The sequence below is a fragment of the Bos indicus genome, chromosome 9 (assembly GCF_029378745.1).
Source record: "Bos indicus isolate NIAB-ARS_2022 breed Sahiwal x Tharparkar chromosome 9, NIAB-ARS_B.indTharparkar_mat_pri_1.0, whole genome shotgun sequence".
Classification (NCBI taxonomy): domain Eukaryota; kingdom Metazoa; phylum Chordata; class Mammalia; order Artiodactyla; family Bovidae; genus Bos; species Bos indicus.
This window is the reverse complement of record NC_091768.1, coordinates 31,791,755-31,806,370: the sequence shown is the minus strand read 5'-3', so window position 1 is coordinate 31,806,370 and position 14,616 is coordinate 31,791,755. Positions and strand designations below refer to the sequence as shown.

The 14,616-nt window shown below is 41.1% G+C and overlaps 1 non-coding gene across 1 annotated transcript; it reads left to right on the top strand.

Moving 5' to 3' along the window:
* The first annotated feature begins 13,103 nt into the window (after positions 1–13,103).
* TRNAK-UUU (transfer RNA lysine (anticodon UUU)) lies at positions 13,104–13,177 on the top strand. Its single transcript has one exon. It is a non-coding gene; the product is annotated as a tRNA-Lys (tRNA).
* Positions 13,178–14,616: the final 1,439 nt, after the last annotated feature.

Sequence of the window (14,616 nt, the reverse complement as noted above, 5' to 3'; positions counted from 1 at the left end):
ATTGAGGAGTCTATCTTTGCCCCATTATATATTTTTGCCTCCTTTGTCAAAAATAAGATACCCATAGGTGCGTGGGTTTATCTCTGAGCTTTTTATCTTGTTTCATTGGTGATTTAGATTTTTTAAAATGTAACTTAAAAATATTTTAGAGGTTTTTGTAAACACAAGAAAATGAGAATAATTCTTTATCATACACTCACTAACCAACATTAACAAAAGGCGACAAGGCATTCTGTAATATTTTCTTACAGTCTTTTTGTTGGTACAGCAGACTATTGAGGTTTAATTTGTATACAATAAGATGCATAGCTCTTTAGTTCAGTTGGTAAAGAATCTACCTACAATGCTGGAGACCCCAGTTTGCTTCCAAGGGTGGGGAAGGGAAAGGCTACCCACTCCAGTATTCTTGGGCTTCCCTTGTGGCTCAGCTGGTAAAGAATCCACCTGCAATGTGGGAGACCTGGATTCTATCCCTGGGTTGGGAAGATCCCCTCGAGAAGGGAAAGGCTACCCACGCCAGTATTCTGGCCTAGAGAATTCCATGGACTGTATAGTCCATGGACTCTGACTTGCAAAGAGTCGGAGACGACTGAGCGACATTCACTTTCACTTCAAGATAGATAGCTCTTAAAATTATGCAGTCTGAGAAATTTTGAGAATTGTACACACCCACTGTACAACTACCTAAAACAAGATCTCTTTCTCTCAGGATCTAAAAAAGTCTAAAAAGTTCCCTTAGGCCGTTTTCCTGTCCACCCCTCACCACTCAAAGGACAACGTTTCTGATCTGCTTTCTGATTTTCTGTCATCACAGATTAGTTTTGCTTTTGGACTTCATATAAATTAGATTATACAGTATATGTTCCTTTGTGTCGCATTTCCTTCCCTCAGGATGTTTTCTAAGTTCATCTGTGTTGATACCTATTACAACAATTTGTTCCTACTCATAGCATTGGTTCATCCTCCCTGCTGACATGTGATATTTCGGTCATTTCCAGTTAAGGCTGCTGTGAAGATTCTGTACAAGTCTTCTTATGGATGCGTTTTTATCTTTCCTTTTGGAGGGGGGTAATTATTTAGAAGTGGGATTGCTGAGTCAGAGAGTAGGTGTGTGTTTAACTTGACAGGAAAGTGCCAGATTGCTTTCCAAAGTGGCTGTAGCATTTTACACTCCCACCAGTCATGTGCAGGAATGCTAGTTGATTCACAGCCTCCTCAACATTAGGTATTGTCAGTCTTTTCAACTTTATTCATTCTAGTGGTTTCATTTTGCATTTTCCTGATGACCTAGGGCTTCCCTTGTGGCTCAGCTGGTAAAGAATCCACCTGCAATGCGGGAGACATGGGTTCCATTCCTGGGTTGGGAAGATCCCCTGGAGAAGGGAAAGACTACCCACTTCAGTGTTCTGGCCTGGAGAATTCTACTATACAGTCCATGGGGTCACCAAGAGTTCGACACGACTGAGTGACTTTCAGTTCACGTTAAAGATGTCAAAAACTTTTTCATGTGCTTATTGGATGTATTTTTGTCTTTCTCTTTCTCTATCATATGAGTATCTAGTTACCACAGAACCACTTATTGAGATATTTTTTTAAATCCCATTAAGTTGCCTTGTTTTCTTTGTTGAAAATCAATCAACTGGTTAAGTGTGTTCTATTTCCGGATTCTGCATTCTGATATATTGATTTACTTGTTTGTCCTTATGCCAATATCCCTCTGCCTTGATCACTGTAGCTTTTGATTTTCCTGTTTACCTAGTCAAAGTCCTCCAACTTTATTTTTCTTTTTGAAGATTGTTTTGGCCATTGAGGAATGTTGTATTTCCAAGTAAATTTTAAAATTGACTTGTAAAGTTCTGTAAGAGAGTCTTTTGGGATTATGATTGCCTTAAATCTATGAATTAATTCAGGGAGAAATGACATTTTAATAATGATTCTTTTAATCTACTGCCATAGTGTATCTCTTCATTTATGTAGATCTTTAAAATTTTTTCTCAACAATATTTGTGGTCAGTATGCAGGTTGTTTCTGATAATCTTGTAAATGGAGTTGTTTAAATTTCTTTGATCAATTGTTTGTTGGCAGTGTATAGAAATACCTCTGAATTTTTCACATTAACCTTGTATCTTATGACTTGTTAAAATTCACTTACTGAATTCTAGTTCTAGTTCTAGTTGCTTTGTACATTATTTAGAATTTTCTGTAGGGCAGTCTTTTTATCTGGAAAATGGAAGTTTTACAGAACCCCTTTTCAGTCTTTATGCTTTTTGTTTTCTTGACTTGCTTTATTGTGGTGGCTCAGATGGTAAAGTGTCTGCCTGCAATGCAGGAGACCTGAGTTCAATCCCTGGGTCGGAAAGATCTCTAGAGAAGAGAATGGCTACACGCTCAAGTATTCTTGCCTGGAGAATTCCATGGACAGAGGAGCCTGGTGGGCTGTAGTCCATGGGGTAGCAGAGTCCAGCACGACTGAGCAACTAACACTTTCACTTTCACAGCACAAAGGGTAATATTTTGCTTTATTTTCTTCAGGTCTTTTTTCTGTTTACTTTTTACTTGGCCCCTTCTTTCACCTTTCTTGTTCCCATATCCATGTTACCTTATCCATGTTCTTGTTCCAGCTGTAAAACTCTCTTCATTTTTAAAATGTCTGCATCCCCATTTCTCTTTATAGGTTAGTCAGATTCTCATTTACAATCAATGAGCATTTTCAAGTATTCATGTTGATGAAGCTCAATGAGGTGTCCTTTTTTTCTATGACTAATAGGAGAAAATTACACATTTTTTGGAAGAACTATACCTCATAGTCAGAAAATAACAAAATCCTAATTAGGTAGTGAATTCTTAAAACAGGGAATTTAGTGAAAAATTGCCTGAATAAGTGAATTGCAAGTAAATTCAGAGTGATTATTTATTACTCAGAAATGCCAGGCTATTTCTAAGGGCACCGTGACATTGCCTAATTATAGAGATTTAAAAGTCCTATAAATTGCAAGTCATTGAGATAATGGTTTTATTTGGTTCATTTGGAACCATGAATTGATATAAAAATTTTTTTGTTGAAGCAGATGCTCTCTTATATCACAATCATAAGGAAAACCTCTCCATTCCCACTTAAAAGTGCAGAATATAATCTTGCATTCAACTTGTGATCATAATTTTACATGAAAAAATTTTATAATTGACTTAATTCATGTATGAAGTGATATTTGTCTCTAATTAATTTAGATTTGTTATAGAAACAAGATCATCAAATGATAAATTATTTTACCCATATACAGTTCATGAAACATATGGAAATCTCTTTGATGAGAAGGAAATACTGATCAAATGCTGAAAGCTCATTTATTTTATGAATCTATATGTCTACTTAGTTATATATCACAGTCATATTTAAAATCAAATTAATTAAACAGCATAAATTTGTCAAAATATCTTTTGATATTACTAATTTTGTTTCTTAAAACGTAGTGGGCTACAGTAAAAAATTTGTAACAAGAGAAAAATACATTCTACATTTTAGAATCTAATATTAGTGTTCAGATTTTAGTGTACAATGATGATCCCAACTATGTGAGGACCGGTAGTACCTATGTATAAAACACATAAGCTATAGGACAAAGGTTTTTTAACATTGATGTCACACTGGAATCACCTGTGGTGCTTCTAAATCTCTTGGAGTTCTTTCCTTCCCTGTGATACTCATGCCACTTATCCATGAGTCTTTTCCCATCCTTATCACTGTCACCCACTGTAATAGTGTACTATTGCTACGTGACAAATAACCAATAACACCCATTCATTAACTTACAGTTCTGTAGATCACAGTCTGGGTAAACTTGTTTGGGTCGTCTGTTCAGGGTCTCACAAGGTCAGAATCCAGGTATTGAATGAGTTGGGTTCTTTTCAGAAGGCTCTGAGGAAACTACATGCTTCCAAGATCATTCTTAGCGTTAACAGGATCCAGTTATTTGTGGTTGTAGGATTGAGGTTACTTCCTTTCTGGCTATTGGAAAGGGGTCCAGCTCATCTCCTAGAGGCTGCTTTTAGGTCCTTCATGGGATTCCCCCTTTCTTCAAGCTAGCAACAGAGAACTTCTTGTGGACTGTGTCCTCTTGCTCTTCTACTCTACGACTTCCTCTTCTGGACCAAGCTGGAGAAAACTTTCTGTTTTTAAAGCAGAAGTCCCCAACCTTTTGGGCGCCAGGTACCAATTTTGTGGAAGAAAAATTTTCCATGGACTCAGGGTGGAGGGGGTGGTGGTGGTTTCGGGAAGATTCAGATGGGGTTGGTTTTGCTCTCCTATGAGAATCCAGTGACACCACTGATCTGGCAGGAGGCTGAGCTCAGGTGATAATGCAAGCAATGGGGAGTGGTTATAAATACAGACAAAGCTTCTCTTGCTTGCCTGCTTCTTACATCCTGCTGTGCATCTGGGTTCCTAAAAGGACACAGACCAGTACCAGTCTGTGGCCCAGGGGTTAGGGACTCCTTTTTTAAAGGACTCATGTGATTGCTGCTAAGTCGATTCAGTCGTGTCTGACTCTGTGTGACCCCATAGACGGCAGCCCACGAGGCTCCCTCGTCCCTGGGATTCTCCAGGCAAGAACACTGGAGTGGGTTGCCATTTCCTTCTCCAATCCATGAAAGTGAAAAGTGAAAGTGAAGTCGCTGAGTCTTGTCCGACTCTTAGTGACCCCATGGACTGTGGCCCACCAGGCTCCTCCATCCATGGGATTTTCCAGGCAAGAGTGCTGGAGTGGGGTGCCATTGCCTTCTTCAACTCATGTGATTAGGTGTGGCCTATCTGGATAACCTTTCTAAATTAAGGTCAGCTGGTTAGAGCACTTAAATACATCTGTAAATCTCTTATGCAGTATAATGTGACACAATCACTGGAGTAACACCAGGGGTTGGAGATAGTGAGGTCATCTTAGAATCCTATTTACCCCACCTACCAACCTCCAGATCATGTTTCCCTACCCACTCACCATGTGAACATCACAATAATTATCTTTCTCCCTGTCACATCCCCAGTGTCACATGGGGCTTAGTATTTGTGTAGAGACCTTTGTCACACATTTATCTTCAAATTTCTTGACTCTATTTAAATGATATTCAGTTCCAGATCTTATTATCATCATTCAGAAAAACAATACATATGAAATCTGAAACCTGTTTTCCATCTTGGACAACAATGTTCTCTGAATGTTTTTGTTATAACCCATGTTGGCTTCACCAGGAGGCATAGTATGAAGGAAAGGGGAGGAAGCTAGCATTGGGCAGAGCCAGGGATGTGAGAACAGACTTGGTGAGAGTGGTGGGGGGTTTAGATTAGGAGGTCATTCACAAGGTTCAAGGAGGCAAGGCTTGGTGCTAATACCTTATAATTCCTACTCATGGTTGAGGCTGGAGTTTTTGGCTTTCATGATACTAGAATCATTGTGGTGATTGTGCTTTGGCACCAAGGGTCAGTCTGGATTGAGGCTGGATCCAAAGCTATCACACAGAGTTGGACATGACTGAAGCTACTTAGCAGCAGCAGCAAAGCTATCAGGTGATGGCAATTATGTTGGGTGAGCGAGGGTTGTTAGGAATTGGGTATGTTGCTAGTGCTACAGGCAGGCATTTGGCATCAAGGTAGAACTCCAGTCCAACTGGAAACCTGCTTGGAATCAGGAATTGGAGTATAGAATAAGGCAGTAGTAGAGGGAGTTGGGAGAAGGCTGTGACTGAGGTGAATAGGAAAGCTAGAATTTAGGTAGCAAGATTATTTTAACTTTAGATCTGAGGTACTGGAGAAATGATACTTTTAATAGTTGTTTGGGTTGTATGCTGGACACAGGGACTATTTTGGGCTAAGTGTAGTACAATCTAGGGCTTCCCTTGTAGCTCAGTTGGTAAAGAATCTGCCTGCTGTACAGGAGACCCAGGTGCGATCCCTGGGTTGGGAAGATCCCCTGGAGAAGGAACTAATTCATGCAACTGGATGGGGCTAGGAAAGGCAGAACCAACACCTTCTGGTTTCCTTAGTCTCACTGAGATTCTCATTCTGTAGTCTGCCCAGTCCTTTCCCCACATGGGAACTGGGAGAAGAGTCTCCTCTTCTGGCTGGTCCCACAGGGATGTGGTGGGGAAAGGTCTCGGGGCCTCCATCCTGTGGTCTCACAAGTGGGTGGTCATTGAGAGGTGACGTCAGGTCCTGGATGAGCAGTACTGAAGTCAAAGCACAGAAAGTGAATCCAAACCTAGGTGCCTATCAAGGGGAGTGGGGTGGGAGGGTGGGGCAGAGCAACAGTAGCAGGGGCACAAGGTGAAAGAAAGGGTTTCAAAACCCAGCAAAGTTATCATAGGAGAGACGTGGGAAGCAGGGTGGATACAATGCAGACCTGAAAATCAATTCCTTTTTCTCTCCCTCCTTCACTCTTTCCCTTCCTTTTAGTATTCTTAGCACATTTTCACAGGAACTAGCTGAAATGGGTAGGGAAATCTTTCCATTTTACTCCAGTCTAAAGCATTCTGTATATGTATATGTAACATTTACCTTACTATGTATTCTCTACTGCTTAGAACAGTTTTGGGGGTGGTATTTAATAGTAAGGTTAATTCAAATTAAAAAGAAAAATAGTAAAAGAGAGAAAAGATTTTGTTCACAACTAAGGCAGAAACATTATCCTAGCCTTATATGAAAGTGAAAGTGTTAGTCACTCAATCGTGTCCAACTTTGCGATCCTATGGGCTGCGGCCCCCAGGCTCCTCTGTCCATGGAATTCTCTAGGCAAAATACTGGAGTGGGTTGCCATTTCCTTCTCCAGGGGATCTTTCTGATCTAGGGATTGAACTCAGGTCTCCTGCACTGCAGGCAGATTCTTTACCATTTGAGCCACCAGGGAAGCCCAGCCTAATGGCTAGGATTTTTACTGAAGACTTGTTGACAAATGACTGTGAGACGGGCAGGATGGGGAGGGAAGCGGGAGGGAGGTTCAAAAGGGAGGGGACAAATGTATACCTATGGCTGATTCATGTTGATGTCTGGCAGAAAACAACACAACATTGTAAAGCAATTAAAAAAAACAAGATTGCCAGTTAAACAGTAGGTCCAAAGTATAACCACTGTGGGTGTTATTTATTTTGTGCTTTGTGAAGTTATAATTGAGGTAACTAATTTAATGTATGGGGTTTATTGCATTACAAGAGTGAGATTCCTTTCAGCGCATCCTGTTCTTGGGCTTACAGAGTTGAAAAGTAAAGCCTCCTCCTTTGTATTGTTCCAGAGAAGTGCTTCAACAGCGTGCTCTCTGTTGATTGTTTTAGTGGCTCTGCTGATGTCCAGACCAGTGGAATGAGCCTCTGGATGTGCCTGTGAAAAGTCACAAGAGTATGCCCCTCAGAACAGAAGAAAGTTCCGTTACATCACAGAAATGTCCTGTCATGCCATGTCTCACAGGAAACAGTGTTCCACTAAGGATATTAGAAGGTTTGCAGAACTACATGAGTTGGGCTGGTCAATAAATGTATACAGAGGTCTTTCCTGTTTTCTCTGAGCAAGATTGTTGGAAGACACGGAGACCCACATGTGGCTCGGGGCCTGTAGCATCAGTGTCATACTTTGGCCTGAAGCTTGCTTCAAGGATCACTTCCTCTTTCTCACCTGGCCCCAGCAGGTGGGCTAGTGTGAGCCCAGGTCTCCTTCCTGCCTGGCACTCAGCAGCACTGTCAGAGAATGTGTGTATCATCAATCCCTGATCATTCCTGAGAGACTGATGCATTTCCGTAGAAAGCCTGATTTACATGGTGTGACTACAGATTAAAAAGATGGATTTTGTTCTGGCTTGTTGAAATCATTCTTTAGAGACAATGTTTGAAACAAAATTTCTCAAATGGTCTGTGGTCTACTTACTCTCAGATATTAATCTCTGCCTACACTGCTGGGATGCTCTTTTCCTTGTGAAAAAAATTCCATTCTTATGAATTTAGTCCATTCATGTGGAGTCAACCTTATAGGACTATTATTGCCTTCTCTTTATGAAAAAGAAAAGGCATTGGCAACCGATTGATTGTGTGGCCCGGTTCATGGAAAGGGAGACGAATGATCTTTTCTTACTCTTTAAAAATATACAAAGCTCGACTAAAATAGAACTTCCTATTATAGGTTGCAGTTATTAACTTAGGAGGTAATGGGGTTTCTACTTTCTCATGATAAAAGCTTCCTCTGTTAACACCACCTCCTGCATAATATCTTGGCATGATGTGCAGAATTTTCTTTGTTCTGTAGTTAGTGAATGGCAACGTTTCCCTCGTGTGTCCCAATTTTTTAGGCAAAGATAACTCCATGAGTTCTAAGAGGGTGAGTTTGTGTTCTCCTTAGTAATAGTGAGCAAAGCAATAAAACAGATACTATTTTTAGGTTGCTTGTTAATCTCTCATTTTATTATATGCCACACATATATTATTCTGAAAACCATCCTAAAACATGAACATGAATAAATACTATAATTCTTTAACACTGACCTTAGTATTTCTAGAGAAGTATATGATTAAAAAAGGAAAGTTTGGGCAAAAGTTCTTTTGCCTTTATTCTCAATTTTCTTGGCTCTTCACCCAACATTTTCAAATCTAGAATGCCATCTAAAGGCCATTGCCTGTGAAAGTGAGAAAATGAGGAAATGGATATGACCGAGAAGTCTCATGGTTTTGGAGGTTCCTCAGGCTTTCTGGGGAGAAGGCAATGGCAACCCACTCCAGTACTCTTGCCTGGAAAATCCCATGGAAGGAGGAGCCTGGTAGGCTGCAGTCCATGCGGTCTCTAAGAGTCAGACATGACTGAGTGACTTCACTTTCACTTTTCACTTTCATGCATTGGAGTAGGAAATGGCAACCCAGTCCAGTGTTCTTGCCTGGAAAATCCCAGGGATGGGGGAGACTGGTGGGAGGCCGTCTATGGTGTCACACAGAGTTGGACACGACTGAAGCGACTTAGCAGCAGCAGCAGCAGCAGGCTTCCTGTGGGGCTTCCAATGTGGCACTTGTAAGAATCTGCCTGCGATGCAGGAGACATAAGAGACTTGGGTTTGATCCGTGAGTCGGAAAGATCCCCTGGAGGAGGGCATAGCAACCCACTCTAGTATTTATACCTGGAGAATCCCATGGACAGAGGAGGCTGGTGGGCCACAGTCCATAGGGTCCTAAAGAATCGGACAAGACTCAAGCGACTTAGCATGCCTGCACAAGGCTTCCTGGACTGTGGGAGGGAAGAGGACTGAAGTCAGAAAGTGTGTCTCTAACTCAGGACTTGATTTGAATGGTGGATGATTTGAATTATGAACAAAGGGACTTGTCAAATCCTTTCTTCTGAATATCAGTCCCTCTGGAGAATAGCATACCCAAACACCTCTGGATGCAAATTCTCTCCATTTTCCCTGGAACTGTGGTCTTTCCTTAGTAGTACTTAGGGAATGTTTACTGGCCTGTAGAACATAGGGACAGCAGCAAATTATTTCCAGAGTGTTCCAGGTCCCCACTTTGGTTTGTGATTAGAGGAAGAATTGAGGAGCTGTTAGATTTCCATAACAATTTGAGTGTTTTAAGTAGAGAAGGAAGTGTTTTCTTAGTTTTTAAAAATGTCCAGATTGATATGGTAAATTAGGTTAGACGCAGGGAAATATTGCTGTGCTGAAATGTAGTTCTGAATGCCTTTTGTGTAGAACATTAAATTCATGAGATCCAGAAATCATAGAATTATAAACCCCTATTTTCACTTTTAAAATATGAGAGGCATATTTCACCCTGCTTGTTATACCGAGCAAATGGAAGGAGAAAACATTGAGAATATTATGAATATTATGTGTTTCTGACTTAGGCTACTGTTTAGAATGCTGATTGTCATGCACATTTTATGTGTATGAAACAATATGAGTTTTATAAAATTACTAAGTTTACGAGAGGATTAAGCAGGTTTTACTTTTATAGTCATAATGTGTTCAAATGCATTTGCATCAAATGGGAGATATAATTTCTCTCTGTAATTGAAATTTAAATCCCAGCATAAATACAGCACTTAGAAAACTATTTTATAGGCCTCTCTTTTATAAGGATCCTGCATGGAAAGAAGGTTACACAGCTGGAGATTGTTTAGAGACAATTAAGACTTATTGGCTTTTCAGCTGGTGATAAAAGCAGGGTTTTGAGACTCTTGGCATCTTGAAATTGTTACCCAGGTGATTTCCTTTTCAACACAAAGCTCTTTAGTATTCTTTAAAAAATGATTTAGCATCAGAGACTTAAGAAGATGATCTATTGGAGTTTAAGTCCATGATGAATGTAAAGTACACATTTGTCTTTAATGTGATTCATGCAAGGTGAGCCTGAGACCCTAGCCATCTTTTCAAGACGATTACTCCGTTTTCTGGGGAAAATATTGAAGAATGCTGTTGTTTTTAGCATTCCCTGCCTCCTGTTTCTAATCCCTCTGAAATGATACCCTACTCTCTTTAGATTTTAACCTCTACCTCTCTCCCTTCTTTCGGAGAAGGCAATGGCACCCCACTCCAGTACTCTTGCCTGGAAAATCCCATGGATGGAGGAGCCTGGTGGGCTGCAGTCCATGGGGTCTCGAAGAGTCGGACACAACTGAGCGACTTCACTTTCACTTTTCACTTTCATGCACTGGAGAAGGAAATGGCAACCCACTCCAGTGTTCTTGCCTGGAGAATCCCAGGGACCGGGGAGCCTGGTGGGCTGCCGTCTATGGCGTCGCGCAGAGTCGGACATGACTGAAGCAGCTTAGCAGCAGCAGTAGTGTCTCACTTCTTTACTTCAGACTAGGAAAGAGGCTGCCTGATAAACCCACTCTGATAAAGTATTTTGATGCCCCAAATACTGCTAATAGGGATAAGGATTATATGGATGACTTTTGTTAAAGAAGAAATTTCATAATCCATTGGTTAAATATTTTTCATGGAAGGGACCTTTCTGGCAGATCACAAATCAAATTACATAGGGGACACTTACTTTATTAATAAAGTGGCTTGTATTTTCACAAAACCCTGAAGGATATAATTTTTTACAGTTAAACACTAAGTTGGTAACTGGCTTAATTTACCTTTTAGGCAACCCACAGGTGGCCGCAAGACTGAAGTGTGATAATCTGAAGCAATCAATGTTTTGAGTTCCTTTATCAGTGTAGCTCGGAGAAGGCAATAGCACCCCACTCCAGTCCTCTTGCCTGGAAAATCCCATGGACGGAGGAGCCTGGTGGGCAGCAATCCATGGGGTTGCTAAAGGTCAGACACGACTGAGCGACTTCACTTTCACTTTTCACTTGCATGCATTGGAGAAGGAAATGGCAACCCACTCCAGTGTTCTTGCCTGGAGAACCCCAGGGACGGGGGAGCCTCGTGGGCTGCCGTCTATGGGGTCGCACGGAGTCGGACATGACTGAAGCGACTTAGCATTAGTGTGAAAGAAAGTGAAAGTTAACTCTCTCAGTCGTGTCCGACTCCGTGCGACCCCGTGGACTGTAGCCCACCAGGCTTCTCCGTCCATGGGATTCTCCAGGCAAGAATACTGGAGTGGGTTGCCATTTCCTTCGCCAGGAGATCTTCCCGACCCAGGGATCGAACCCCAGTCTCCCACATTGTGGGCAGACGCTTTAACCTCTGAGCCACCGAGGTTTACAGCAGCAGCGTTAGTGTAGCTAGCAGGAAATTTGACTTGACTCTTTATTAGCGTCAGCTGGATATTATACAGGTAAGGATGAATCTGTTACAGAAGTTTGTTTTCTGACCCGAGATTTTTTAACTTAGATCTCTCTATATTTTAATATGACAGAATTAATTTCTAAATATATAGCTAAAGGCAGTCTGCATACTAAGTTAATTTAAACGTCTTATTACCCTAGGACTACGTGACTTCCCGGTTGGTGCAGTAGTAAAAAATCTGCCTGCCAGAGCAAGAAACACAGGAGTTGTGGGTTTGATCCCTGGGTCGAGAAGATTCCTGGAGTAGGAAATGGCAGCCCATTCTAGTATTCTTTCCTAGAAAATTCCATAGACAGAGGAGTCTGGCAGGCTACAACCCATGAGGTCACAGAGTCTGATGAGACTGAGCATGCACGTATTTATCTATTAACTTTTGGGGAAACGTACTGATCTTGCCTTTGATTTGCTGTTCCATACAGGGACGAGAGCTGGTGTCACAGATGCTTCCATCTTTGAACTTTGCTTCTGCTTGACATGGTTTTGTTCTCTTTGACAGACAATCAATGGTGAAAAGTAGTGTAATTATTAATTTCACATTTGACATTGTGAACATTTCACTGCTAAATTAGTAGGTAGGAATGTCACAATCCATTTCTATTATATCTACCCACAGAACTTCAAAGGGCTCCTAGCAATAGGTTCTTCTTGAGTCAGAAAGAAGACTCTGACATGCAGCTATCAAGTACAATTAATTTTAACAGTCCTTGACCTTTCTGTAAAATACTCAATTTTTTCAGGTACTTTCCTTCATGATGATAGTTTGAAAAAAAAATTAACATTCCTCTTCTTATATTGCTTGCGTTAACTGGCAAGAAATTATTTTAGCAGCAGACTTTCTCTGGTCTTTCACATACTGAGCAAATGCTATTCCCTAGAATAACCACCAAGCTGTAGTAGGTACCAACCTGCTTTATTGAAGTGGTATATGGACAGAGACAATGGCTTCTCTTTTTTTAAAAAAGGTTTTTATTTATTTGGCTGCATTGGGTCTTACATGTGGCAGGCAGGAACTTTAGTTTCAGCATGTGAATTCTTAGTTGCAGCATGGAAGGATGTAAGTTTCCCAACCAGGGGTCGAAGCCAGGCTCCCTGCACTGGGAGCTTGGAGTCTTAGCCACTGGACCACCAAGGAGGTCCTGGCCGTTGCTTCTTACGAAGGCGCTGTATTGATTACCCATCCTGAGAAAGTTCCGTCTCCTTATATCACGGAGAACGCTGCTGCAGTAGCAAAGAGCTCTGGGCGCAAAGGTGTGGAGAGGGAACATAGCTTTCAGATTCTGGAGACCCATGGACCCCAACCCAAGAGAAACAACACTTAGCACATTTAAAAAATGCTTAGGGAATTCCCTGATAGTCCAGTGGTTAGGATTCGGTGCTTTTCACTGCCGAGGTCCTAGGTTCGATCCCTGGTTGGGGAACTAAGATCTCATAAGCTGTGAAGCATGGTAAAAACAAGCAAATTTCTAATAGGCAAATGAAAATTAGAGACTGAAAACCCATTTTAATAATATATTTTATATGACTCAGTATATCCAAAATATTATCATTTCAACATGAGGTGTTGGCCACATTCAGTTCAGTTCAGTCACTCAGTCGTGTCCGACTCTTTGTGACCCCATGAACCACAGCACGCCAGGCCTCCCTGTCTATCACCAACTCCCGGAGTTTACTCAAACTCATGTCCATTGAGTCGGTGATGCCATCCAGCCATCTCATCCTCTGTCGTCCCCTTCTCCTCCTGCCCCGAATCCCTCCCAGCATCAGAGTCTTTTCCAATGAGTCAACTCTTCGCATGAGGTGGCCAAAGTACTGGGAGTTTCACTTCTAGGGCTCAATAGCCACCTGAGGCTAGTGTTTCCATACTAGCCAGCACAGTGCTGGCCAATCACTCGATCTTTAAGTTATTTGAATTTCTGACAAAAATCCAACCCAAATCTTATGTCCATGGAGGAAATATTGAAATATCAGCCAGGCATTATAGATACCATATTTTACCTTTAACGGACAGTTTTAGCTCTTCATATATATATATATATATAGTAGTACCTAAGATCCAAATGGAAAGAAAGTGATTTACTGAAACAGATTGGTATGGTGAACAGAATCCTGGGACAAGTGTTCAGATAACTCTAGTTTTGGAAGGTCATTTATTAGTGACAGGGACAACTCAGGCTAACCTTGCTGAGATTTAATTTCCATACCCAGAAAGGAGAAATAGTAAACTCTGTCTACCATAGTACAATGCACAGTTAGGCATATAAAAACACTTTAAAAAATAACTATAAAGAGCTATGTAATAAAAGGTACTAAACTTATTTGAGACAAAAAGTAATTCTTAGGGGTGACTTGATGAGGGTTCCATGCTTAATCCCATATCATTCTTTGGTATGAAGCTACTCTCTGCCTCTGCTTTCTGACTCAATTCCTTCTTTAAACTTTTGGATTAATTCCCATTCCCCTTGCAAACACTGAGTTTACTTCAAAAAATTTGTCTACTTGATATGGGTGTTGGGCTGAGTGTTTTGTATGCATCATCTCATTTAATTCCCAAGACAACTTTATGGATAAAGATGATCAACAGAGAGATTAATTTGCCCAACACCTCACAGATAAGACATTGCCATTTGAGTTAGACCAGGTGAATCCAGAATCCAGCACTGCTGTCCATCTCAATTGCTGATGTGATGTGCTCCTGAATGGACTGTACATATTTTTTACATTCTGCATATTATGATTTTTAGACACCTTAAAAAATCATTCTGTCTGGGGAGAGAGTGCCCCTCCCAGGGCTCGCGAGTTCTTTTAGATACTGAAGGACTCAGCTGAGGCTGCCTTTGAGCTCCACTGGGCCAATCTA